Source organism: Myxocyprinus asiaticus, chromosome 32 (genome assembly GCF_019703515.2).
Source record: "Myxocyprinus asiaticus isolate MX2 ecotype Aquarium Trade chromosome 32, UBuf_Myxa_2, whole genome shotgun sequence".
In the NCBI taxonomy this organism is placed as follows: Eukaryota; Metazoa; Chordata; class Actinopteri; order Cypriniformes; family Catostomidae; genus Myxocyprinus; species Myxocyprinus asiaticus.
The window spans coordinates 33,967,576-33,993,755 of record NC_059375.1 but is presented as its reverse complement, the minus strand read 5'-3'; the positions used below and the strand labels follow the sequence as shown (position 1 = coordinate 33,993,755).

The following is a 26,180-nucleotide window of genomic DNA, read 5'->3' as shown; positions in this document are numbered from 1 at the left end:
CGGTTCGCCAACCACGGTTCTGGAAGCATTGGCACCGCGGTCGGTTCACCTCAAGTTTAATGCCGCATCTGTTGCACAAGGTTTAGTGAAGTAAACAAAGCATCAAACAGACAGGCACAGTTACAACCTCCACTAATGCACCTGAATGGATCTGTAGATGGATATTCTCCGCCTGTGTTTCACATGGGTCAACTTGATGACATCACTGTTCTGCACGCGTTGTGTGTAGGTGATAATGGCATGTGGAGAAAACGAGCCACTGAGAGAGAAGCCCCGTGTTTCTCCTTTCTGGGGACATTTTCTTTTTGCAGTCAATTACAACAGCGATGGTCAAAAGACGTTTACAAAACAGGCACTGTTTGCAGGCATCGCTCGACATGAGTGCCGTATACTGGTAATATGTCAATAATGCGCATACAGGTTCAATTCAAACGTGCACGCAAGTACTTCCTATTTCCTTGCGTGGCTGAAATCTATCACGAGTGTCAATAATGCGCTTTGATTAATGGCATTAAGATGCCGTTATAGTAATACATTGATACATGATTAATCTTTTATGCTGACATCACCCCAGGGAAAGAGCCGCAGGTGAGCCGAAACTGCACACTCTCCTTTCTATTTTTAAGCAGACACTCTGCGCTAATTCAGACATGAAACAATAACTGAAGCGCTTGGGGTGTTCATGTGGGATTTCCACGTATTATTAAAATACTAGAGCAGCAATACCACAACATCCCTTCTCGTATGTATTTTAATAGAAATATTATCCTTTTATAGTAATGTACAGCTTCCGAATATTGAATATATGTTGAGATGAATTTAAAGTGCACATTATGTTGATGTAAGTAGAGTATTAGTGCAGGTATTAAGTTACAATGTTGATTTAGTAATTAGAGAAAATTATTTTTTTAAGTAAAGGACTCTGATGAAAATTAACCATGGTTTTACTAGAGTAATATTGTAGTAACCATGACTGCTGTCACCAGGGTTTTCTGAGCAGAAATCATGGTTTTGATACAATTAACCATGGTTTTATTACAATAATACTGTAGTTACTTATAGTAACCATGATTTTACTATATATTGAAACCATGACAGTAACCATGTTTATATTGTGGTTGCTATGATTTTACTACAAACACCAACTATGGTTACTGTTGTAAAACAATCATTGTTATTTAAGAGCAAACCCTTGTTGAAGTGTTTACCAAATAGATTATTCTTTGGATTTGGCAGTAATATTTTTTTTCTGAACAAAGAAAATACCGAACCATGCCGAAACCGTGACCATAAAATGGTGATACAAACCGAACCGTGAGAAATTTGAACCGTTACACCCCTATGGTCAACATATAATCTACAGTATTGTTCCTGGCCACATCTGTTTTCATGCTTAACATTTCATAAAATTACAATCAAATTTCATCAAATATAGCACTGCTTTAAAACAAGTAGAAGCTGTATTGTGTAACACAAAGGCAAAACAAAATCTCATCTGTCAGCATAGCTCGATTAAATACACTTCTGTTAAGGCAAAGTGAAAAAGTAAAGGGCAGTAGCCTTTCCTCGGAGCATCCAACAATGGTAGTGAAAGGGACATAAAAATAATGCTGAATGGTAGACCTTAATACTTACTATGACATCTATGGGTTGTGTGGATGCCCCCTTTGTGTCAAGTAATTATAAGGAGTGCATTTGGCACAGGGAAACAGAATTTACTTGGCTTCCAAGGGAGAACTGAATGAGCCTGTAACGCTTTTGGAGCTCCAGAACTAAAATTCTTTAGAGTGTCATTGGAATAGCATGTTTAGTAAGCTTTCAGCTATGGTTACCTCAGACCAGTGAGAGACTTTTGTAACATAAAAAATTAAAATAAAAACCACTCTATCTTGAAAACTTTGCAGACTGTCCAAATGATTTAGAAACTATATCAAAGATCAAGTATTACAGCTCTATTGTTGCCATAATAATGAGCAAATTGCAATTCTTAGGCTGGCCAAAAAAGAATAATTTAAAATTAAATGATAAGCACTCACTCATCTATTTTGATCTACAAAAGCAGTTTGGCTTAACATCTGCTGTGTAAAAGTGCTCCATGCTTTAGTGAGGTTACATGTAGATTGCAATATATATTGCTGCACATTTTGAATTATACAGATTACTATGACAGAAAACCAAGTGCGATAAAAGACGGCCAAAAAATATCAAAGCAGATCATGAGGGATTTCCACTTATAGCATGAAGATGACAGTCTTTGAAGCGTCTTCAGTCCTCTGTGCATAACTAGGAACTGATGCAAGCCTGAAAGCAATCCAGCATGAAGAAAACCTCCGGTCAACTATATCCAAGACATCTGAAGACTCAAAGACGAATTCACATACACATACACACACACTCGTGTTTACTTAGCTTTATAAATGAGGATATATCATAGACGTCTATTAAATTTATATTATAATTACTATAGACTAACCTTAACCCAAACCCTAACCCTAAAATTAAACTTGTATTATGCACTTTTAGATTAAATACAAAATATTTAATTTTTACATTTATGAAAGTGTCTCTAAAAATTTCTCTAAAGGGGCAAATATGTCCCCAAACTATAGCCCATACGGTCACACACAGACTTTAGAAGCTTCATGGCTCTGATTGTAAAAATTAAAATGAAACTTAAAATTACAGATTTATAATTTTAAGTTTCATTTAAATTTTTACAATAGTTATAGTTATAAATAATAATATAATATAATAGTTATAAAGATATTGCCACATTAAATAGCTACAATGTAGTTAACTACATTTTTTAGTAGCAGGCTACTTTCTCTTTTAATTTGTAGCTTGACGGAATGTGAGTTTAACTTTATATTATTAGTAGCTTCCAGCTTGAGAAGTTACAGATTCAAAGTAGCTTCCCCAGCACTGTTAAATGGAGAATCTAAGCATGTTCTAACTGAAAAGAGAAACAATTTTCACCTCCTTGAGTACTGAAAGCTAAATGTTCACAGGTTTCATGTCCTGAGCGATCAATTCATTTATTTAGATTAGAGGTAAAGAAAATTCTGTGACTGCAGTAGATCTATTCAGATCTGATAATTTCACAAGGCTGCTACAAAGATGATTTTGATTTAATTAAACTCTGTCAGGAAAGCATTTTGGGTAAATAACATATGGTCTCCAAATAAGTAATCAAAACATAAACTGATCTCTGCTTATGAAGCACAGCTGGGGTTTACCTGCATGTGAACGAAACAGCATTCTAACTTTCTATGTCTATGTGTGTGTGTTGACCTTATGTGAAGGTATGAGCAGAGGAACATGTGGGCATTTTGCAGCCCATCAAACAAGCAAGAATGGGCAATCGAGTGGATAAAAGGCAGGGAAAATATATTTATCCTCACACAAAACCGTCAATTGAAATAAACAGATTTATTTTACTGAGTTTACTGATTTCAGAGAGAAAAATATATCCTCTGCTGTTCTAACTGCGAACTCAGTCTATATCTGACATGGCAAGGGTGAGATTTCTAGAACATAGAATTAGGGCTGGGTATCACCAGCCACCTCACGATACGATACGCATTGTGATACATCACGATATCATGATTCGGTTTCACTTTTAATTTTAATTAATTTGGGTATTTTTCAGTTATAATGTCCATTTTGCTTACATACAGTATGAAAGAAATTCTCTTTCAGCTAATGCTGTTATTCATTATACAGGGGACCTTTTAACTTGTTAAATTACGGACATCCAGTATCAATTTTACACATTTTATTTTATCACTAGTTTTTCAAAATTTTGGTGACATTTTAGCTTTTTTTTAAATATAGTCCATATATTTCATCAATAAACATGATGTTTTGAAATTGCATATATTACATATATCCACAGTATATTGTTACATGTTTGTTGTTTACATGCCTAATTTGTACTATTTACAAGTATTTACTTAAATATGTAGAACAAGTGCTAAAATGGTATTTTCTCTTTAAAGAGCACCTATTTTGGTTTTTCAAATATTACCTTTCATGTAGTGTGTTATATAGCTTTTTGTGAATGTAAAAAAGTCTGCAAAGTTTCAAAAATCAAAGTGCATGACAAATGGAGTTATTGACTCCCAAAAGAAAGAACCCATTCTGAACACCTGAAACGAGTTGTTAGTAATGCCAGACTTACTTCCTGTACTAACCTACCTAATTTGGTAACAAAAAAACCCGCCTCTGGTCTTCACTGGCTGCTTGCGAACAGCTTTGACCCGCCCTCAAACACTACACTAAACGGTAGACCAATCACAACAGACTGGGACATCTGACCAATCAGAGCAGAGTAGGCTTTCTGAAAGGAGGAGTTTAGAATGAATCCTTTAGAACGGATCATTGAACGAGTCGTTTTTGACACTGGGAAAAAAAGGTAATGCTGCAATTTAAATTATGAGAAATTGAAAGTGTTTTTTGACCTTAGATGCATGTAAATCTATTGTATGAGACCTTTAAAACAAAATTAGGCACATTTAAAAACAATAATAGGTGCTCTTTAAGACCTGTGGCAGGGACTTTGACAGTAGTGTTTGTTTGGTCGAATGGCTTCTTTACAGCATCCATACTATGTGTGATTAGAATTAAATGTTTCTTTTGTTGTTTTTGATAAATAATTATAATGACTGTATGGGACAGAAAGGAGAAAAGAGACATTATTAAACAACAAATTGTTTGCTTGGATCTAGTCTTTGGAATCACATTACACAGAAAGTGTCAAAACCTTTACTCTCAGTACACAGTGAAAAGATATTGGTGCTGAACTTCTTCTCCACTACATCACTCAGACACTGGTGAGTGAAATCTAAAAAATTACCAGCCAGTGGATAATCATAGACATATTTTGTAGCATATGGGAAGTATTTACGCACATATGATTGTAGGGGATTGCAGATAGAAAGAAAAAGTGATCTTGGCATTTTAAGAATCGACACTGGGATTGTACAAATGAAGATTAAGAAATTAAGATTTTTTTTCCCAGCCCTAGAACCAAACACGTGAGAGAAACCATGAATCTTGCAGGAGGATCAGCTTGTCTATTTTATGCCTCATAGAAGTGTCTCGGACTGCACTGAAAATATCACGATATATCACGATACATGGATCTAAGTATTGATACAATATCATGAGAAAATGTATTGTGATATATCGATATTTGATTGTATCGACACAGCCCTACATAGAATATCTTATTTTATGTGAATGTATACATCTTTATTTAATAAACCCTAATAAAAAACATATAAAAAGCAGTAATGTGTCTGGCTTTCATCTGTGTATAAAAGCTAAATCTGTAACGTAGGGCTGGGCAGTATGACCCATTTTATATCACAGTATGAGTAACTGTATAATCATGCTAACTGTATATATTATATGCCATTAAAAATATAGTTATTTTTGTTGGAAATTACATTTTTTATGAAGGGTTTGATTTTAGATCCCCACACCGGTATAAAAAGGGGGGAGTGAAGGGGTTAATATTTCATTATCCTTTTACTCTTACAAGTTATACCTCATCTTTTGTCATCCTCATTTATTCTTATTATATTAATCAATTTTCTACTTTCCTTTTACAATAAGGTGCAAGTAACATGTATGTCATCTGAGGGGTGACTGAGGGTCTGGCCCCACGCCAGAAATGCAATGGCAGTGATCATTAATTTAGCCCGGCTCCTGGAGAATATGCATTTATATTGTACTGCATTTATTCACAAATATACTGTATATATCTGTTATAATTATTACATAATAAGCTATTCTACAACCATTTGATACTATTTTAATTAAATCACTATTAATTGAATGAGATTTTAGTTATGATATGATTTTATTGTCATATTAGGTGACTATGTGCATTAGTAGGCCTTGTGTGTATGCTCTTTGCAGTGCTCTGTCTTAATTTTCTGCAGATGGTGAAAAGAAAAACTGCATTCTACCAAAGTTAGGGAGATGACCTCCAGTCCTGGGAAATAGATAACACCTACCCATTGCAATGACTAAATCATTCAGTGATTGGATTGTTTATGGTGCCCTATAACATGTGACATCTGCATACATATTATATTATATTTTATTTTATTGTATAACTTGATGGAAGCAATCAAAAGGTAAGTTTAAACATAACAAATGAATAATAAGTCTGGCATCAGCACATAAACAGCATCAAATTATTTAATACACAAGTTAAGAGCAAAAGACTAAAATAATACAATTATTACATTATAATTATGTTGGATGAGCCATGTTTAAAACCATTGTAAAATATCAGATAAATGCACAGTTGCACATCAGTTTAACTATAGTAGGGCTGCACAATTTATCTAATTTATCGAAATATTGCAAATGTTCATATCACGATATGCACGTCGCAAGGGCTTGTGATAACGGAATGATTTTAATTCAGTAACTTTCAAGTTCAATTTTAAATAATATTCATTTAGTCACGGACTGACAACATGCATGTAAAACCAATACAGAAAGCGAATGTCTACCGAAAGCACTTCTAGACATAATGTTTTTAAATAAATTTCCCACATTGAATTAACAGTTTTTTTTTATTAATATGAACATGAATTACAGTGTTAAAATAAAATATTTTACACCAGATTATTTTAGGGTATCCCACAATATGGTGAAATTAACTTTATTTTCATATGCTTTTTACACAAAAATACAAATAATTGAAGATTCATTTTTAATATCTGCTACATAGCTAATGGTAAAACTGTACATATTATACACAGTCTATATGCAATATGGAACAAAAGACAACTATTTTTGTGATTTCTGGGATAGGTGTTCCTTTTGTATTCCAATAAACTTCAGTTTAATTGGGTGGTGGGGGTTATGATGTTCTGCGCCCCGATGACATCATCATCATCATATATCGCATTTTCCAACAACTTATAGCATATTGCATTTTTCACATATCGTGCAGACCTAAATTCTAGTAGTAGAGTAAGTTTCATCGTTGCTCTGCAATTAAAAAAAGCGACAGTTACACCACGCCAATGCCAGACAGATGTGACATGGAACAACTTGACCAAACAAAAGCCCTCTCATTATAATTAATTAAACTGTCTACACTGGAAGTTTGGAGAGTATGCAATAGTTTTTAGCTTGGTGCCGAATTTTTGAAAATGTGCCAAAGATATTCCGCAATATGAACGTAATACACGGTTGACAATTTATTTACTGGTATACTGTAGGGCTGGGCGATAAATCAGATTATTTTCAATTACGATTTTGGCTTCCAACGATTATGAAAACAAGATAATCGAGATAAAACTATTATTATGCCGCATTCCGTATTGCAATTAAACACCCCGGCGTTATATCTTTAAAGCATCTATATTAAAGTTCAAATAAAAAGGAAGCGGGTTATGAAAATAATCTCAGAAACTGGCATTTCTCTGTGCAGTCAGTGCCAGTGACCGTGGAAGAGATTTAATCTTCTCCCGGCTGATGCACACTCTGCGTTCACGCGTTTGCTGCAGCTCGATTATAACGTGATGGCTCGCGACGTAGTGAATCATAATATATGTGTCACGTTCACTGAGTGTATCTTATTATGAAGAAAATCGGTATGCAGCTCTATTAAGAAGAGAAAGTTTCTTTTTTGTGAGTTAAAGATGGATCAAAGTGAACATAAAGGTGAGAGAATGTAGTCTTAGCCCATTATACACTGGAACAAAATATGTTTTTGATTAGTTTTTAGGGATGCACCGATCCGATCCGATAAAGACAGTGAGGATTTACAAAGGTAAGCTTTTCTGATGACCCAGAATTTTTAAACATTACATCTATTTCAGTTGAGTGACACACTCAAAGTCAAAGTATGAATATATAACCTAATATTTCTATATAGCAGGATTTAAAAAAAATATAGCCATGTCATAATTATTCAACCCCTATTGCATGTAGCTGTTCCTTAAATATGTAAGGCTACACAAGTAATTGTTTTAAAACATAATTAAGTCATCAATCTACAATGGCACTTATTTAAGTTTTCAAATTTAAGTTTAGCGTTGTAAGCAAAAATGTATTTCTATGCAAAAAAATGCAATTAAAAATAAGCTGTCTCAAAAGCTAATAGAGGAGATTATTTCATTACACAAGAAAGGTCATGGCTAAAAGTACATTTCCAAGGCACTTCAATTTCCAATAGACAAAGTTGGCAGCACCATTCATACATTTTTTTAATAAGGTACAACAGCAACCTTCTTGGGGTGTGGAAGAAAGCAAAACTTCACCAAGGGAAATGTTGACTTGAATATTCAAGAAGTAATAGGAAAGAAGTAGGAAAGACCTGTGGAGTCCTGGAAGAAGGTTTTATAGACATATGACACTAACCTGAAAATGAGTTTTAGACCCATGGGTCAGCAGTACGTCTGGAGTAAGATGACAAGGTGATAACAAGAATGACACCATCCCCACAGTCAAGCATGGAGGTGGGTCAGTCCTGTTATGGGGGTGTTTTGAGGCTGCAGGAAACAGCTATCCTGACTATGTGACTGACACCATGGATTCTTTCAGGTATCAGGCCATTTTGGCATGAAAAATGTGATGCCTTCAGTGTGTAAATTGAAGCTCGGTGATCACTGGACTTTCCAGCAAGACAATAACACCAAGGATACATCCAAGTTGTCCAAAATCTGGTTCAGGGATAGGTCGTGGACTGTCCTTAAATGGCCCTTTCAGTCCATCATCAAAAACCCATTGCAAACCTTTTTTGAGATTTCAAGGAAGCAGTGGCAGCACAGAAACCAAAGAATGTCAATGAGCTGGAAGCATTTGCTCATGAGAAATGTGTACAAATTCTAATAGAGGTGTCCGAAGTCTGAGAACACCTACCTGAAACATTTATTTGCTGTTATTAAGGATAAAGGATGCTCCACAAATGATTGATTTTGGGGGTTGAATATTTATGACATGACATTTGTGGAGGGAATAAATTATTTTTTTATTTAAAAATTTGGGTAAACTGAACTCTATGATCTCAAAATCACTCAAATGTGTATTAAAAACTTTGACTGTTTACTGAGGTTTTAGTTTATGTGTTTTAATTCACATCACCAGAATGTATTGCTGGTCAGGGGGGTTGAATAAGTTTGATTGCAACTGTATGTACCATTTTTAAAGAAAACATGAGTGAGAAGGCAAAACACATTTCTTTTATTTCTTATGGGATTCATATTCAACTGTAGGTTATAACAGAATGGCACAATCATAAAACAAAACATGGCAACAAAGAAAAAAATGAAATGACCCCTGTTCAAAAGTCTGCATACCCTTAGTTCTTAATACTCTGTATTGCCCCCTTTAGCATCAATGACAGCGTGCAGTCTTTTATAATAGTTGTCTATGAGGCCCCAAATTCTTGCAGGTGGTATAGCTGCCCATTCGTCTTGGCAAAATGCCTCCAGGTAATGCAAAGTCTCTGGTCGTCTTGCATGAACCGCACGTTTGAGATCTCCCCAGAGTGGCTCGATGATATTAAGGTCAGGAGACTGTGATGGCCACTCCAGAACCTTCACCTTTTTCTGCTGTAACCACTGGAGGGTCAACTTGGCCTTGTGCTTAGGGTCATTGTCGTGCTGGAAAGTCCAAGAGCGTCCCATGTGCAGCTTTAATGCAGAAGGATGCAAATTGTCTGCCAGTATTTTCTGATAACATGCTGCATTCATCTTGCCATCAATTTACACAAGATTCCCGTGCCTTTAGAGCTCACACACCCCCAAAACATCAGTGAGCCACCACCATGCTTCACAGTGGGGATGGTATTCTTTTCACTATAGGCCTTGTTGACCCCTCTCCAAACATAGCACTTATGGTTGTGACCATAAAGCTCTATTTTGGTCTCGTCACTCCAAAGGCATGTCAAGGTGTTGTCGGGCATACTGTAACTTTTTTGTAGCATTGGCGCAGCAAAGGCTTCTTTCTGGCAACTCGACCATGCAGCTAATTTTTGTTCAAGTATCGTCATATTGTGCTCCTTGAAACAACCACACCGTCTTTTTCCAGAGCAGCCTGTATTTCTCCTGAGGCTACCTGTGGGTTTTTCTTTGTATCCTGAACAATTCTTCTGGCAGTTGTGGCTGAAATCTTTCTTGGTCTACCTGACCATGGCTTGGTATCAAGAGATCCCCGAATTTTCCACTTCTTAATAAGTGATTGAACAGTACTGATTGGCATTTTCAAGGCTCTGGATATCTTTTTATATCCTTTTCCATGTTTATAAAGTTCCATTACCTTGTTACACAGGTCTTTTGACAGTTCTTTTCTGCTCCCCATGGCTCAGTATCTAGCCTGTTCAGTGCATCCAAGTGAGAGCTAAAAAACTCATTGACTATTTATACACAGACACTAATTGCAATTTAAAAAGCCACAGGTGTGGGAAATTTAATTGCCATTTAAACCTGTGTGTGTCACCTTGTGTGTCTGTAACAAGGCCAAACATTCAAGGGTATGTAAACTTTTGATCAGGGACATTTGGGTGATTTCTGTTATCATTATGATTTAAAAAGGAGCCAAACAATTATGTGATAATAAATGGCTTCATTTGATCACTATCCTTAATAAAAGACAGTTGTTTTTGCATGATCAGTCATATTTTCACAATCAATGCCAAAATTTCATAATTTCCGCCAGGGTATGCAAACTTTTGAGCACAACTGTATAAAATGCACGTGCAGCTCCAGCACGTCAGTGAATGGCGCTGCTCTGTTTACACACACACTCGTGGCTATTTTTAGCCTTCACGCGGTGCGCAATATTTGAGCGCTACTCACGAACAACATCTCAGATGTAGATGCTCAATAGTTCGGTTCACTTATAATATGCATTTAGAATGGCACTGGAGGTGCTTTTTTACCAGAATTTGAATAAGAAGTGAATTAAACTACTGTGAACTTGCCTACAAACAGACACATACAGGACTTCCCGGAGAGTTCAGAATGTCATAATAAAAGAGTGAGGGTTTAAAAGTTAAAGGTGCATGATTGAGATATATTACTATATATTAATATTATAATATATTATTATTATTATAATTTGTTTACAAATTGAATGGGTTCCAAAATAACTGTGTGAATGAAAAGTGAGCTGATATCTTACAACTAAATTGAACAAAAAAAGAGATCTGAATCCTTTAAAGTCCAGATACAAGTTATTTTCTACTGATGACTTATACTGGAATTACTGTTAATTTTGCTGCAACGTTATCCAGTATACTAGTTAACAATAAAGTTTTTCTTAATAAGCAATACATTTATATTGACATAATGTGTAGTTAGAGGTTTGTGTTTCTTTACATATTAAAGAGCATATTAAACAATTAGTTACACACAATAATGTAAAGATATTCGAAACTGATTATGCAAAATAAAACAACACTGGAATCGGATCGGGATCAGATTTCCGATATTGGAATCGGATCGGAAGAGAAAAAGTGGTATCGGTGCATCCCTATTAGTTTTTTGTGGCTTGTTTACCAAATAATATCTAAAACTCCTTTAAAACAACATACATTTACTTTAGGAGCATTTTGAATACAATATTTAATCAGGGCTCGACATTAACGCTTGTCCGCTTGACCGGGACAAGTGGATTTTTGAAGGAGCAAGTGAAAAAGAATTGCACTTACCCGACTGGACAAGCAGACTGATTAAAACTTCAATAATGAAAAAATAACCGGCTATATTTATGATAGCCTAGGCCTGTGTCACTTATTAGAAAGTTAATATTCTTATTCTGCTGTTGAAAATAATTTTATAATTCGCTAGCGATCTAGTAACAGCTGCGTACTGTTTGATTGACAGGCGGCGGTATGTCCATTTGCTGAACATGCGCGTGTGTTCCGAAAATGCTTACGCTAATGCACGCCTGAATGGTGAAATACATTTCAAACTTCCGCCAAAATGTCTTTGTGAGGTATTCATTTAAACACAGAGAGTGATGTCTAAAGTGAACGTAAACAGTGGAGAAAAAATCAGATGTGTATCAAACTGTCGGACTTGTAAGTATAAATGTAAGATAATAGACCTGCTGCTGTCTAGTGTGCCATTATAATAATCAAACAACCATCACAAGAAAACGAGAAAACACTCACTACTCTTGATTGGGTAACTTTAGGGGCTTTAAAAAGTATTAATGTATTATAATTATACAGTGAAGACCAGTAGTAGTTTTATGTTGCATTTCATTCTGAATGTTTCCTTGAATACTTGATACTTCTGTTAAAAACTTTTAAAGCTGTTTAAAAAAGCACTGAATTTTCTTAATTTGTATTTTTTGTTCTATTATTTCTAATCTATTTCTATTCATTGCTGTTTTTTATTGTTATTTTATTACTGACTGTTTACTAGTCTTGAATAATTCTTAATAACCTGAAACCATTCTTCCATAATTAACAAATTAGTTAGAATTATTATTTGTTGTGGTTTTGAAGCTGGTAATAAGAATCGTAAAATTTCACTACAGACTACTGAAATTTTGGTATTGTGATAATGTATAGCCTTTATTGTACATGGTAGATGTTGCTGCAATAACATGATGAAAAAGTAGATCTCATTCCATAGAAGTGTGAACACCCTTGCTGTAAATGGTGGTGATGGAGGCTTTCCTTACTACCATACGTAACATAAAATAATTATCAAATATTAAAATATTATTATGGCAATAGCCTCCTCTCCTACCCAGTGCAGTTTACATTTCAAGTTCAAGGAAATCCACTGTTAAAAAGACAAGTTCTTAAAAAAAAGTTCAATAAATGCATGATGTTTCCAAAGTCAGTGAGTAATTGTGTTAAATAATCGTGATCTCAATGTTGACCAAAATAATCGTGATTATGATTTATGCCATAATTGAGCAGCCCTAGTATACTGTATACCATCATACTGCTCAGCCCTACTGCAAAGTAAAAAAGAAATCAGCTGAGAGCAACAGGAATGAATACAGACGTTAAATGAAAATACAACAAAACAAGACAAAAAATCCATGGATTTCCCCACAAATGAGACCTGCTTTCAAGCTGACTTTTTCATATCAAAGAGAAGAGTTGGAATGGGTCGATGAAATGAAAGGAAAAAAGCAAATACGAGAGAGAGAGAGGCGAAAGAAAGAGAGTGACTAGGAGAAAAAAGCACAGCACATTTTCCATTTTCCTCTGCAAGTAAAAAAGCACATGAATTATGGATGCGAATGAGCCAACAGTGCGAGAATTTGATCCCTGAGCAGACAGCTCTCGGCTCCCCGTGGAGCAGCCCGCCACCCTCCTCCCACTGACTTTTTCAACATTGATACCAACTCTTTCTGAGAAAGCTGGAACTCTCTGCTTGCAAGGTTTGGAGACAAATGCTTGCTGACAAGACTGAAGGAGATTTCAAGAACCTCCTCCAAGTATTGTTAGCATCTCGACCTTTGTTAAGACTGACTGACATTGGTTTTCCACTTGTTGGTTTAAATACGAATGTTCCCCTATAGGTGCTCATGACAGCTCCCTCATGCTGGATTTTTAGCTCTGATAATAAAGAATAAAAAAGGACTTTTGACAAATGTAGATCTGGAAGTTGGAAGAACCCTCAGTCATATACAGAGCACAAAATAAGGGCTATGACTACAAACCATGAACTTTATCCAACCCTCAAGTTAATAAAACAACTAAAACTTTGGCCTTATTACAATTAAGCGAGACCTATACTGTGCAGATTAACATGATCTTGAAAACCTCTACGGATTTGTTTACAGTCAAATGTGGTATCCTATAACAGCTGAAAGTAAGGCTAGACTTTCTGGGTGATATTCTCATTGTTTGTAACTCTACTTAACACATCATTAAGTTACCAGGGTATTAGTTAGGGATGTGCCATGGTGGTTGACTAATCGACTAGTCGGCCAACAACTGACTAATCGATTAGTTTGGCCGACTACTGTGCTTAACAGTGAATAATAGTCAGCATGGTAAAACCCTCTGCAAGAAGTTTTGTCTCTTTAATGCTTTAAGTTAAGTCAATTTATGCACCGATGCTGTTTTAGCCATCAAAGTGCCGCATCAACAATACATTACATGATGATCACTATCAGACACTAAATCGTTTACTGTGAGTAATGTTCCCATATTTGTGAGGTGCTTTGGAGAGATTAAACTCGTTTGCGGATTCTGTCTGACACTGCAGAACACATTATCAATAAATAATCGCAGTAAAAAAGGTTTGAACTGCTTAAAGTCGTAAACTACACTGCCAGTCAAAAGTTTGGAACAATGTACAGATTTTGCTATTTATGGAAAGAAATTGGTACTTTTATTCACCAAAGTGACATTCAACTGATCACAATGTATAGTCAGGACATTAATAACGTGAAAAATTACTATTACAATTTGAAAAAATGTTCAGAACTTCTTAAACTACTTCAAGGAGTTCTCATCAAAAAATCCTCCATGTGCAGCAATGACAGCTTTGCAGATCCTTGGCATTCTAGCTGTCAGTTTGTCTGGATAATCAAGTGGCATTTCACCCCACGCATCCTGTAGCACTTGCCATAGATGTGGCTGTCTTGTCGGGCACTTCTCACGCATCTTACAGTCTAGCTGATCCCACAAAAGCTCAATGGGGTTAAGATCCATAACACTCTTTTCCAATTATCTGTTGTCCAATGTTTGTGTTTCTTTGACCACTCTAGCCTTTTCTTTTTGTTTTTCTGTTTAAAAAAATTTTTTTTGGGCAGAAATTAAAATCAATCAAGCCAGTAGTAAGGACTGTAAAGAGATGGACCAATGAAGCAGAGCTGGAACTACAAGCCTGCTTCGATTGCACAGACTGGAGTGTTTTTGAGGCTGCAGCCACAGACCTGGATGAGCTCACAGATACTGTTACATCATATATCAGTTTCTTTGAGGATATGTGCATTCCTACTAGGACTTATTTAAAGTTCAACAATGACAAACCGTGGTTTACAGCAGAGCTCAGGCAGCTTCGTCAGGCCAAAGAGGATGCTTACAGGGGTGGGGATAAAGTCTTGTACAATCAGGCCAGAAACACACTGAAAAAGGAAATTAGAGTGGCTAAAAGAAGATACTCTGAGAAGCTGAAAAACAAGTTTTCAGCTAATGACCCTGCATCAGTGTGGAGTGGCATGAAACAACTCACAAATTACAGGACTCCTACCCCCAACCCTGTAGGGAACCAACAACTGGCTGACGACCTGATTGTGTTCTACTGCAGATTTGAAAGGCCCAATCTCACACCCCACACCCACTCTGACCTTCACTTCACACAAACACTAACACCTCCTGCAACCCTACTCATCCTCCCTCCTGCTACTCAACTTGCACTTAAGATCTGTGAAGATGATGTGAGCTGTGTCTTTCGGAAACAAAAGACGAGAAAAGCTTCAGGCCCAGATGGCATCTCACCAGCGTGTCTTCGATCCTGTACTAACCAGTTGGCCCCCATCTTCACACAGATCTTCAATAGATCACTGGAGCAGTGTGAAGTCCCATGCTGCTTCAAATGCTCAATCATTATTCCTGTCCCAACGAAACCAAAAATCACAGGACTTAATGACTACAGACCTGTCGCCCTGACGTCTGTGGTCATGAAATCATTTGAGAGACTGGTGTTGGCCCACCTGAAGAACATCACTGGACCCTTTCTAGATCCCCTTCAATTTGCTTATCGAGCAAACAGGTCTGTGGATGATGCAGTCAACATAGGATTGCATCATATCCTGCAACATCTGGACAGACCAGGGACATATGCAAGGATCATTTTTGTGGACTTCAGTTCGGCTTTCAACACCATCATCCCAGCTATACTCCAGAATAAATTACACCAACTCTCTGTTCCCATGTCTATCTGTCAGTGGATTACCAGCTTTCTGATGGACAGGCAGCAGCTTGTGAGACAGGGGAAACTGACTTCTAGCACCTGTACAATCAGCACTGGTGTCCCCCAGGGATGTGTGCTCTCCCCACTACTCTTCTCCCTCTACACCAATGACTGCATCGCCAAGGACCCCTCTGTCAAGCTCCTGAAGTTTGCAGACAACACCACTGTCATTGGCCTCATCCGAGATGACGATGAGTCTGCATACAGAAGGGAGGTTGGACAGCAGGCTGTCTGGTGCAGTCAAAACAACCTTGAGCTTAACATGCTCAAAACGGTGGAGATCATTGTGGACTTTAGGAGGAACACCCCAACACTGACCCCCCTCACCATTCTAAACAGCACCGTGGCAGCAGTGGAGTCATTCAGGTTCCTGGGCACTACCATCTCACAGGACCTGAAGTGGGAGACCCACATTGACTCCATTGTGAAAAAGGCCCAGCAGAGGTTGTACTTCCTTCGCCAGCTGTGGAAATTCAACCTGCCACAGGCACTGCTGATACAGTTTTACTCAGCAGTCATTGAGTCTGTCCTCTGCACTTCAATAACTGTCTGGTTTGGTTCAGCTATGAAATTAGGCATCAGAAGACTACAAAGGACAGTTCGGACTGCTGAGAGGATTATTGCTTGCATGTGCATTTGCGATATGAACGGGCAGATCCTGGTGTAGGACCGCACTGCGTTCGAAGGCAGAGCGTATGATTCATGGAAATATTTTAGCTGTTTTATGACTGAGCTCACTCGGAGCTGCAAGGCGGCTGGGTCTGCAGGCATGGGCCCGTATGACATACGACAGTAGAACAGTTGATTCTTGAGAAAGTGAATAAATGCAGAATTTTAAAGAGCTCCCTATGCGAAACGAAACAGGCTGAATCCTAGAGCATGGGATCATGAAGCGTTTAACCGGAGGAGCCTGTGTTTCATGCAAAAAGGTCATGCTGCATATATACGAGAATTCACTCCGCAAAACGAATGGGTTGAGTTGTCAAACACAGCATTCGATGTGAGGGCATATGGTAGGCTATGTTCGAATGAGACTGATTGGTGCAGAGGTGCAGGCTTATGGTGAAATGTTTAGGGATGACCTGAAAAGTCCCGATTGTGTCGATCACTGGGTGGTAATGGTTCATTTGGCATGAGTGGCACGATGTAGGTAACGGGGGTGTGGATGCGTAGATGCATAGCTTAAAAGACGTGCCGTGGTTGTGGCCCGTGAACAGCGCATTTCACTGTTGAAGTGTGGTAGGATTTTGTTGCATGGCTTGAAAGAATCCATTGTTGCGACGCCTGGATGGTGCGTTGTCCTATTTGCAGTGTAGTGCTTGTCATGGCAGGGAACTAATGCGGCAGTATCAAAATGCAAAAGAGGTACTGCTGTGGCAGTATCGAGCGTGGGCAGGCGCTACGGCACATTATCAAGTGGAGCACTGCTGCGGCAGTACCAAGTGGGGCACTGCTGTGTTGGTATCAAGTGGGGCGCACGTGGCTTATTATATTATACACGCCTGAAAGGAAAGCAAAAGGTGAAAGTCGATGCGAAGGCTAACGGGAAATGCTAAGAGACTTTTAAGATTACTGCACCATCACTGCACTCAAATGGGAGAGCTCATACTGCATTTCGGACGGAAGAGCCCACGGAGTGAATGACGTGAATTCTCACACCGCATTCGAATGGGAGAGCCCACACTGCGATTCGAATAGGAGAGCCTGCACTGCGTTTGAACGGGAGGGCCAACGCTGCACTTCGAATGGGAGAGCCTGTGACCGATGCACTGAGGCTCATGATGCATTCGAATGGAAGAGCCCACACTGCACTTCGAATGGGAAGCCTGCATATCGCTCGAACAGGAGGGCCCACACTACGATTCCAATGGGAGAACCTGAGACCAAATTGCATAGGCTCACATTGCGTCCGAATGAGAGAGCCCATACTGCATTCGTATGGTGGGTGGCGCTGAATAAGCTTGGACAGTGCATTTGCACTGTTTTGTAGTCTAGTGGGAGGTTTAGTCACACAGTCCAAAAAGACGCTGCAGTTGCGGCACCTGGATGTCATGTTTGCGTTGCTTGTGGTGTCGTGGGAGTTTGTCGCATGGTCCGAAAGATGCCGCAGTTGCAGCACCTGTACAGCACATTTGTGCTGTTTGCGGTGTAGTGGGAGTTTGTCGCATGGCCGAAAGACGCCACAGTTGCGGCGCTTGGATAGCACACCGCACAGTTTATGGTGTAGTGGGAGGTTCAGTCGAACAGTCCGAAAGACGCCGCACAGCTGTACAGTGCATGCGCTGTTTGCGGTGTAGAAGGAGTTGTTGCATGGCCCCAAAGATGCCACAGTTACGGTGCTTGTACGGCGCGTTGCGCTTGTTTATATACTCTTACTCTGGCTGTGTGATTGGTTGGATCAAATGAACTTGCTCCTCCCAAAATTTGTTAATAAAACACCATTAAAGGTGCAGTATGTAAGATTCAGAAACCCTTGTTATTAATGACACCTGTGGCCATTAAGTGAACTGCAGCCAGCTACCTGTTGCTCGTGCTCACGCTCATACACACACTCCATAGGGACGCGAGCGAGCATCGACCAAAACAATGACGTAACGTACAAAGAGGCTGAACGTGATTCACTGGCATCATGCTGACAGATGAGGTAGCATAATTAAAATTACAGTTATGATTGTTTTACTACAAAATTTGAGACTAAACTAAAACTAACATAGCATACTGATACACACATACAGCTACACACTACCGAACTATACCAGACAGTTTACTGTTGCACTGCAGTTATGTTGAACTATTGTATGTTTTGTATGTCATATATTGTACTACGAATAAGAAACCAGCGTATTTGCTTAAATGTATCCTGTACACCTAACTTCGTTAAGATCGAGAAGATCGTTTAAATTATTTGAAAGTTACGAAGCAAGGTAGCTTGCAATTCGTCAGCGTTAGCAGGCAAGATCAAGTTAGCTAAAATGACACAGATCAATCCTTATGGCACTATATTTCACATGCTTTGCAGTTATGTAAGCTTACCTGTCCAATAAGAAAAACGCCAATTCAGGGTCGGTTTTGATCCCCAAAACCGAATGAAGGTCCCTCCAGGAATCAAATGCCCTGCCGATGTTCACTCTAGTTTTCGCTCAACCACGATCACGTTCCTGCTTAGCCAGACGGGATTCAGTAGATAAATGTTTTTTTTTTTTTTTTTTGGCTTACTCGGAGTTTGTGTAGGAGTCAGTGTTGTGCTGGGAGCCGGACATTTGCTGGATTCCATCTCTAAGATAACATTACCTAGTGTTGCAGACAGTTGTCGCTATTAAATAGCGGAAGAAAAGCACTGAGGCAAGGCTCTCGGAAGCGCGCATAAATGTCACATCCTTTGGATTTTCCCGGTAAAAGCGACCCGCTCCCTTCGCATGAAAATCAGTCTACAGGCTTTAATAGGCAACCTAGGAAGTCCGGGAAGGGCTCATTTTTTAAGTTGCGTTACAAGCCGTTCACACATTGGCAAAAAAAAAAAGGCGAATATTACATGAAAATTGTTACATATTGCACCTTTAAATAAAAAGCTAAAAGGGAAAAAAAAAGTTCAGATCTATTTGAGTAAGTGTATATTATTTAACAGCTTTCTTTTACTTTTCTACTTAAAAAATTAAAATATATATATTTATTTTATTATTTTGTACTCTATTTCTTATTTTTTTCAAGATTTGACTGGTTAGTCTGGTCCAGTTAGCTTGTTGTAGTAACCTTAATGATAACTGGTCCCATGATACAGATTTAATCTCAATAGTACTAGCTATTTCTATTGAGGCCATAAAGAAATAGAGAAACAGAACCTATGTCTACAATAAAAAAAAAAAACGTCTTATAGCTAGCCTATATAAATTCAGTGAGTGCAAAGAGTGCTCTGAGAATTTAGTGACTCATACAGTAACTCGGTATTTGGGAACAGAGAAGAGAAGGTTTTATTGAAATTGGTTTGGACTGCACCATACATCGCAGCATTGCACACCACAAACAGAACGCCACCAAGCCAACCCCTTATAAAATAACCTCTAAAACAGTAATTACTTGAAAAAGCATTGCCTGAAGCTTAAACTATGGAACAATTTAAATGACAATAGAGCACTAAAACTATTACCAGAAAATGTGTGCTACACTCTTGCATTTGAATTAAACAAGCCAAGGCAAGGAAGACCTTCATTTTGTTGACTTTGTTATTCGATTTTCTTCATTATAGGATATTTTCATGTTCACAATACCTTTGCCACACATTTAACATTAAAAGTCAAACAAGAATTGAAAACAGATTTGACAGATTATGTTAACATCAGCCACTAACCATGGAAAGGTGTATTTTTGAAACAACAGAATCACATGGAAAATCGACATGTTGTATCTGAATGTTCAGGTACCCTGAAATCAACCCCAATTTTCTGAATTACTGAAAAATGCCATCCTCCATCATACATTTTTGCATCAATTTAAATGTGCTCACCTGGTGCTACTTGTAGCACATTGTGCGAGCAACCTCCGGCACATGGGTTCTGGTACCATGTTAATGTGAACTCAATTACCTCCTGGTTTCCAGAACCCATGTCTTGGAGGTTGCATTTTACTCCAATGACGGTTAGGTTTAGGGTTGGGTTTTGAGTTAGGATGCAGGGTTTATAAAATATGTACTACTGTTGACTGTATTACATCATTTACAACTAAAATTCAATTCACTTTTGGCGCCACTCCGTAGACATTTCGAAACTGGAGATTGCACATGCCCACACGTTCAACAACACTTCCAGCTTCAGCCACTGGGAGCAGTAGTCCGAATTTCGGTAAGCACAAACCGATTTCAGCAGCAGAATGACCTACTGTACTGTTGTTGAATTCACAGTAGGGCTGAAATGATTAGTCGATGTTATCGACAACGTCGACAATAAAAAATTGTCAACAAAAATTTTCGTTGTCGAATAGTCATTTGATCTTAACGTAACATAAGATCATATGAAACTCTAATGATTGCACACAAGAACAGCACTGCAGTTCGCGCCTGACTGAGGAGAGGAAGAAAACACATCTCACAGTCCAGACACACTCTAAACTTTCCAAATAGCTTCAGGTAATGTAGATCGCAAAGTATGAGGGAATTATAATGCAAAAATACAAAATAAGTAAACACAGAAGCACTCTTGTTGTGGAATAGGCAGAGCAGGAGCTGACACTCAGCTTAAGCAAAACACAGGTGTCGATCGTCTTTAAAGGAAACACCCCGGCATTACATCTTTAATGCAGTTCTATTTAATGCATTACAGCTTTATTAAAGTTAAAATAATAAGGAAACTGGCAGTTTCTCTGTGCAGTCAGCGCCTCTTCTATGAGTTGCGCGAAGTGTCCTGATCTAAGGGGGAGAGATTGAAACTGCAGCCGGCTGAGGTACACTCTGTCATGGTGACGCTCATCCCTCGAGTGCGCGCGCTTAATGCAGCTAGATTATAACGCGATGGCAACTTATTGAATCATAATATATGTCACTGTGCATTTCTTATTGTGAAGAAAATTGGCAAAACGCAGCTTTAGTAATAAGAGAGAGTTTGTTTTTTTGTGAGTTAAAGATGGATTGAAGTGAACAAAAAGGTGAGAGAGGTAGTCTTCGCCCCATTATACACTGCAACAATATACGTTTTTTATTTGTTTTTGTTTTGGCTTGTTTTCCAATATAAATATCTAAAACTACAAAAAAGATGCATTCACCTGAGAAGCAGCATATCATATATTTAGACTTGCTTTTAGAGAATAGATCTTGAATATAAGTGTATTTTGTCTTTACTGCACTCGCAGAAGTATTACCAAGTGAAAAAATACACTTATATACAAAATACACTTATATTTAAGATACATTCTCTTAAAGCAAGTATAAATATCTTATATGTTACTTCTCAAGTAAATATATCTTGTTTTAAGGATTTTTAGACAATTTTAAATGGAAAAAAAGACAAATACACTTGATAACAATAGGATTTCTTTGTAGTGAAATTTTTACTGAATTAAACATAACAAAAAGTATTTTTTCCCTTTAATTCAGTGAATGTCATTTAGAGGTATTTTTAAAAGATGATTTTGTCCTCTTTATTGTTAGCAAGCACGTTTACTACAACCTTTTAAGTCGGGGCACAAGCTGACTAGTCGGTTTAGAGCTAATGATTAATCGTTGCAATAATCGCCCGAATAGTCGAATAATCGTTCTAATAATCGTTAGATAAGTCGATTATCAAAATAATCGTTAGTTGCAGCCCTAATTCACAGTGAGATCAGTCTGCTTCAAACTCCAGAAAGAAATCATAAAAACAGACTATGGCTATGTTCGGAACAGCATATTAACATACTGTTCTTACATACTAATACTGGACGTTATTGCAGGTTCAAATCATTTGCACTTCTTGAGCCACTGATATCAAAGCACAGCGCTTAATTTAACTTTCGGTGAGCTGTGCAAGTAAACACGTCCATTTGTGTTGATTGCATAGAGCGGATGACAGCCTATATTTTCTTGTTTCATTTATCCCTTTTTTTCCTTTTTGCATCTCAGTATTTAAGATGTACATCCAAGCATTCCCTCTTCTTAAACCACATGAGCCCGTTTACATGCAAAGCAATACGCCTATAACTCCCAAAAATCATGAAACATTAAGAAAACCGCATAATATTTTAAATAATCGAGTTACATAAACAGTCATGCACACAACACAACACGCGTACATTGGATAAGCCATTAAGAACGCCGGTAAATGTGTTTACATGCAACACAAAATCGGGATTATGGGCAAAAATCTACCCTTGGTGACTTTCAAACAACAGCTTGAGTGCATGCTTTCATTAAAGCTGAAGAAGGACACACCAAATTAGGAAGAAACTCTGGAATTAATGTTAATTATACAATTAAACTTTTCACTCAAACTGTTAAGCTCATAATATAATTTGCAATGAAAAAAGAACAGGCAAATTGCAAAACAGAAGCATTTTCATAAGTGGACTTGTTTGGCACATATATCAAAAAGGTTGCCGACCGCTGGTGTAAAGTCTGCAAATTTTCTGTATGCATAGAATACCAGATGACCCAGATGACCTGAGGTGTTTTGATAATCTAATTTTCTCAAAAATCTGCTTCATCTTCATTTGTTTGGTGTGTGCAAGTAATAATTAAAATCTATATACTACATTTGTCAAAATGTGCAGTATACAACATAGCATACTGCACTGGGTACTGAATTCTGTTATGCAATTCTCTCAACCTGACCTTCATGTTCTCGTGTGACAAATGAAGAATATAAAAAAGTCATTTTTACCCAAAATTTTATTAAAACACAAAATAACCATTTTAATTTTAATGCACGCCACTAACATGCAACATGAGGTTGAAACGTTTGTCATGAAACACTGCCAATTGTTTCAATTAGTCAACTATTTCTTAAAAATAGTAGGCAGTATAACTATATATATATTTTGCAGTATTCAGTATAGACCTTTTTCACAGACTGTGATGACGCGTTTCCGCCTTATTTAGCAGCGTAAACCTAGCAAACGTTTTTATATGATAATTTTTTAAATATTGAGTTTAAGTTTATAACATTATGCTTTGTGTAGTATTACCATTGAATTAGTTTAAAAAAATTAATTGCCACAGCTGCGAGGGGGTTTCGATTACAGCTGCTGAGAGAGTGACAGTAAATTTGTCTTAATCCACCGCTCTCTATTTTTTTCTTCTTCTGGAAAGTCATTCAAATGTAATAGTGGATTTTTTCTTTTGTTCTTGGAGCAAATGGGTAAGTGAAAATAATATTTGCTGTGGTCTCCCATTCACTGCTGTCGAAGTTTACACTTCAAACGTTTACTTCCACGTTCCAAAACCCAAAGTGTGAAAAAGGTCTATCCTAATACGTTCGTTTTTCATTCCAAACAAAGCCTTCATAAACTGTAGGCTAAGCTCGCGCAACTAAGGATTACCTTTCACATATGTGAGCAAGTTATGCTTCATTAACAAACAAAAGATCAACATTGTTGACCCACCTTTTCCAATCTAGTACAGAAAAATCAGCTCAACCCACTTGATGTCAATTGGACACAAGTAAGCTGCTGATGACATCAGGTGTCAAGACCAGCACCCAAACCAGTATTACTGTAATTGGGCAAGGCATTGCATCACAAAAATGGTAATCAACTAATTTAAAATAGGGTGTGTGTGTGGCGGTGTTTAATATGCATCATGCATGTGACAGTTTGAAGATGGTGGCTGTCCAGTGCAGACAAGATATGCCTATTTAAGCAGGAAGCACGTATACACGTTTGGCTCCACTTTTATTGAGCACTGATTAAGCTCTTGATGAAGCAAATTACAGCCTGGAGAATGATGCCCACAGGCAACAATGTTTAATTATATGTGACTCATCGTGGACATCAATGAGCCAGTGACTAGTATTCATCTTCAGCTCTCTGACCAGCACTCATTGGATTTTTCAGTCGAATGAGAGGCATTAATAGGTTCATTTCAAAGGAAGCGGAAGCTCTTTTATTTCTCTCTTCTCTGACTTCAATAGCTGCCTAAAGTAATTACTGATCCGAAGCTAAAATGTCTCGGGAAAAACTACTTTTCCAATTTCATTACAAATGTGCCATCACTCCGACTGCAACAGTAGTAATTTCTTTCAAAACTTCAATACAGTCTTTTGTGTTTTTCCACTCACGAGTCACCCACGTTCCTTATTAACATGGAGCCACTGACATCTTATCAATAGCACATAATAATAAAATGAGATGTAATTTTATTCAGCGCAGTCTCATAAGTTATGAAGCAAAATCACAAATGAATCTACCAAGAAGCACAGCCTGTGAACCTTAAAGTGATAGTTCACGCAAAAATGAAAATTCTCTCATCATTTACTCACCCTCATTTATTAATATAAAAATTACTTTCTTTCTTCTGCTGAACACAAACAAAGATTTTTAGAAGAATATCTCAGCTCTGCAGGTCCCCACAATGCAAGTGAATGGTGACCAAAATTCTGAAGCTCGAAAAAGTTATTAAGGCACCATAAAAGTAATCCATAAGACTCCAGTGGTTAAAATGGTGTCTTCAGAAGCGACAGGATAGGTGTGGGTTAGAAACAGATCAATATAAGAGTCTTTTTTTACTATCAATCTTCACTTTCACTTTCAAATTCTTCTTTTGTTTTTGGTGATTCACATTCTCTGTGCATATCAGCACCTATTGGGCAGGGAGGAGAATGTAAGAAATCTGTATTAAAAAAGGACTTAAATATTTAGCTGTTTCTCACCCACACCTATCATATCGCTTCTGAAGACATGGATTAAACCACTGGAGTCGTGTGGATTATTTTATGCTGCCTTTATGTGCTTTTTGGAGCTTCAAATTTTTGGCACCTATTCACTTGAATTATATGGACCTACAGAGCTGAAAATTATTCTAAAAGTCTTCTTTGTGCTCTACAGAAGAAAGCAAGTCATACATATCTAGGATGGTATGAGGGTAAGTAAATAATGAGGGAATTTTCATTTTTGGGTGAACTATCCCTTTACACCTTCAAAGGGATAAAAACCTTTGAAAACCTTTGAAATCATTTCCTAAACATAAAGTCCATTTGACCCCCTTCATTGAAGAAATTTCATAAGCAAACAAATTCATACAGTATGTCAGAATGCCAACATACACAAAACACCAATTTCATCTGCATATCTTCTTATTGGCTGTTCTCTTCCAACACACTTTTGATGTGCATAGCCCAGACAAAATAAAAACATCAAATACTTCCTACACACCTTGGTAGACAGTCATAAACCGCATGTTGACAAATGACAACAGCAAAACAATTACAGGCTGTTTAAGACATGTTGAAGCACAAAAACAGGTCTGTTTGTGCTCTAAAATACATGGGGTTCAAATGCAACTCATGAGTTCCTTTATATCATAAACAACCCCATTAAATCACTGCATACTGACCTTCAATATATGTTTACATTAGTTAACACAATAGTTAACATGTATTAAAAAAAAAAAAAAAGTGTTTAATAATCTTGGTAATTCCTACCTATACTAACAAAGTGTATACGTTAAAAGTTGTATAAGTTAACATTAGTTAATGCATTATGAACTAAACGAACATTAGTATATTTGTATATTGACCAAGACTGTTTAAAAAGCACTGTTTATTGTTAGTTCATGATACCTAATGTATTAACTAA

The 26,180-nt window shown here is 37.5% G+C and overlaps 1 protein-coding gene across 5 annotated transcripts in view; it reads right to left on the bottom strand.

Moving 5' to 3' along the window:
* The window catches only part of ndst2b (N-deacetylase/N-sulfotransferase (heparan glucosaminyl) 2b), a 134,207-nt gene that overhangs the window by 107,387 nt on the left and 640 nt on the right, over positions 1-26,180 (bottom strand). The window lies entirely within an intron of this gene.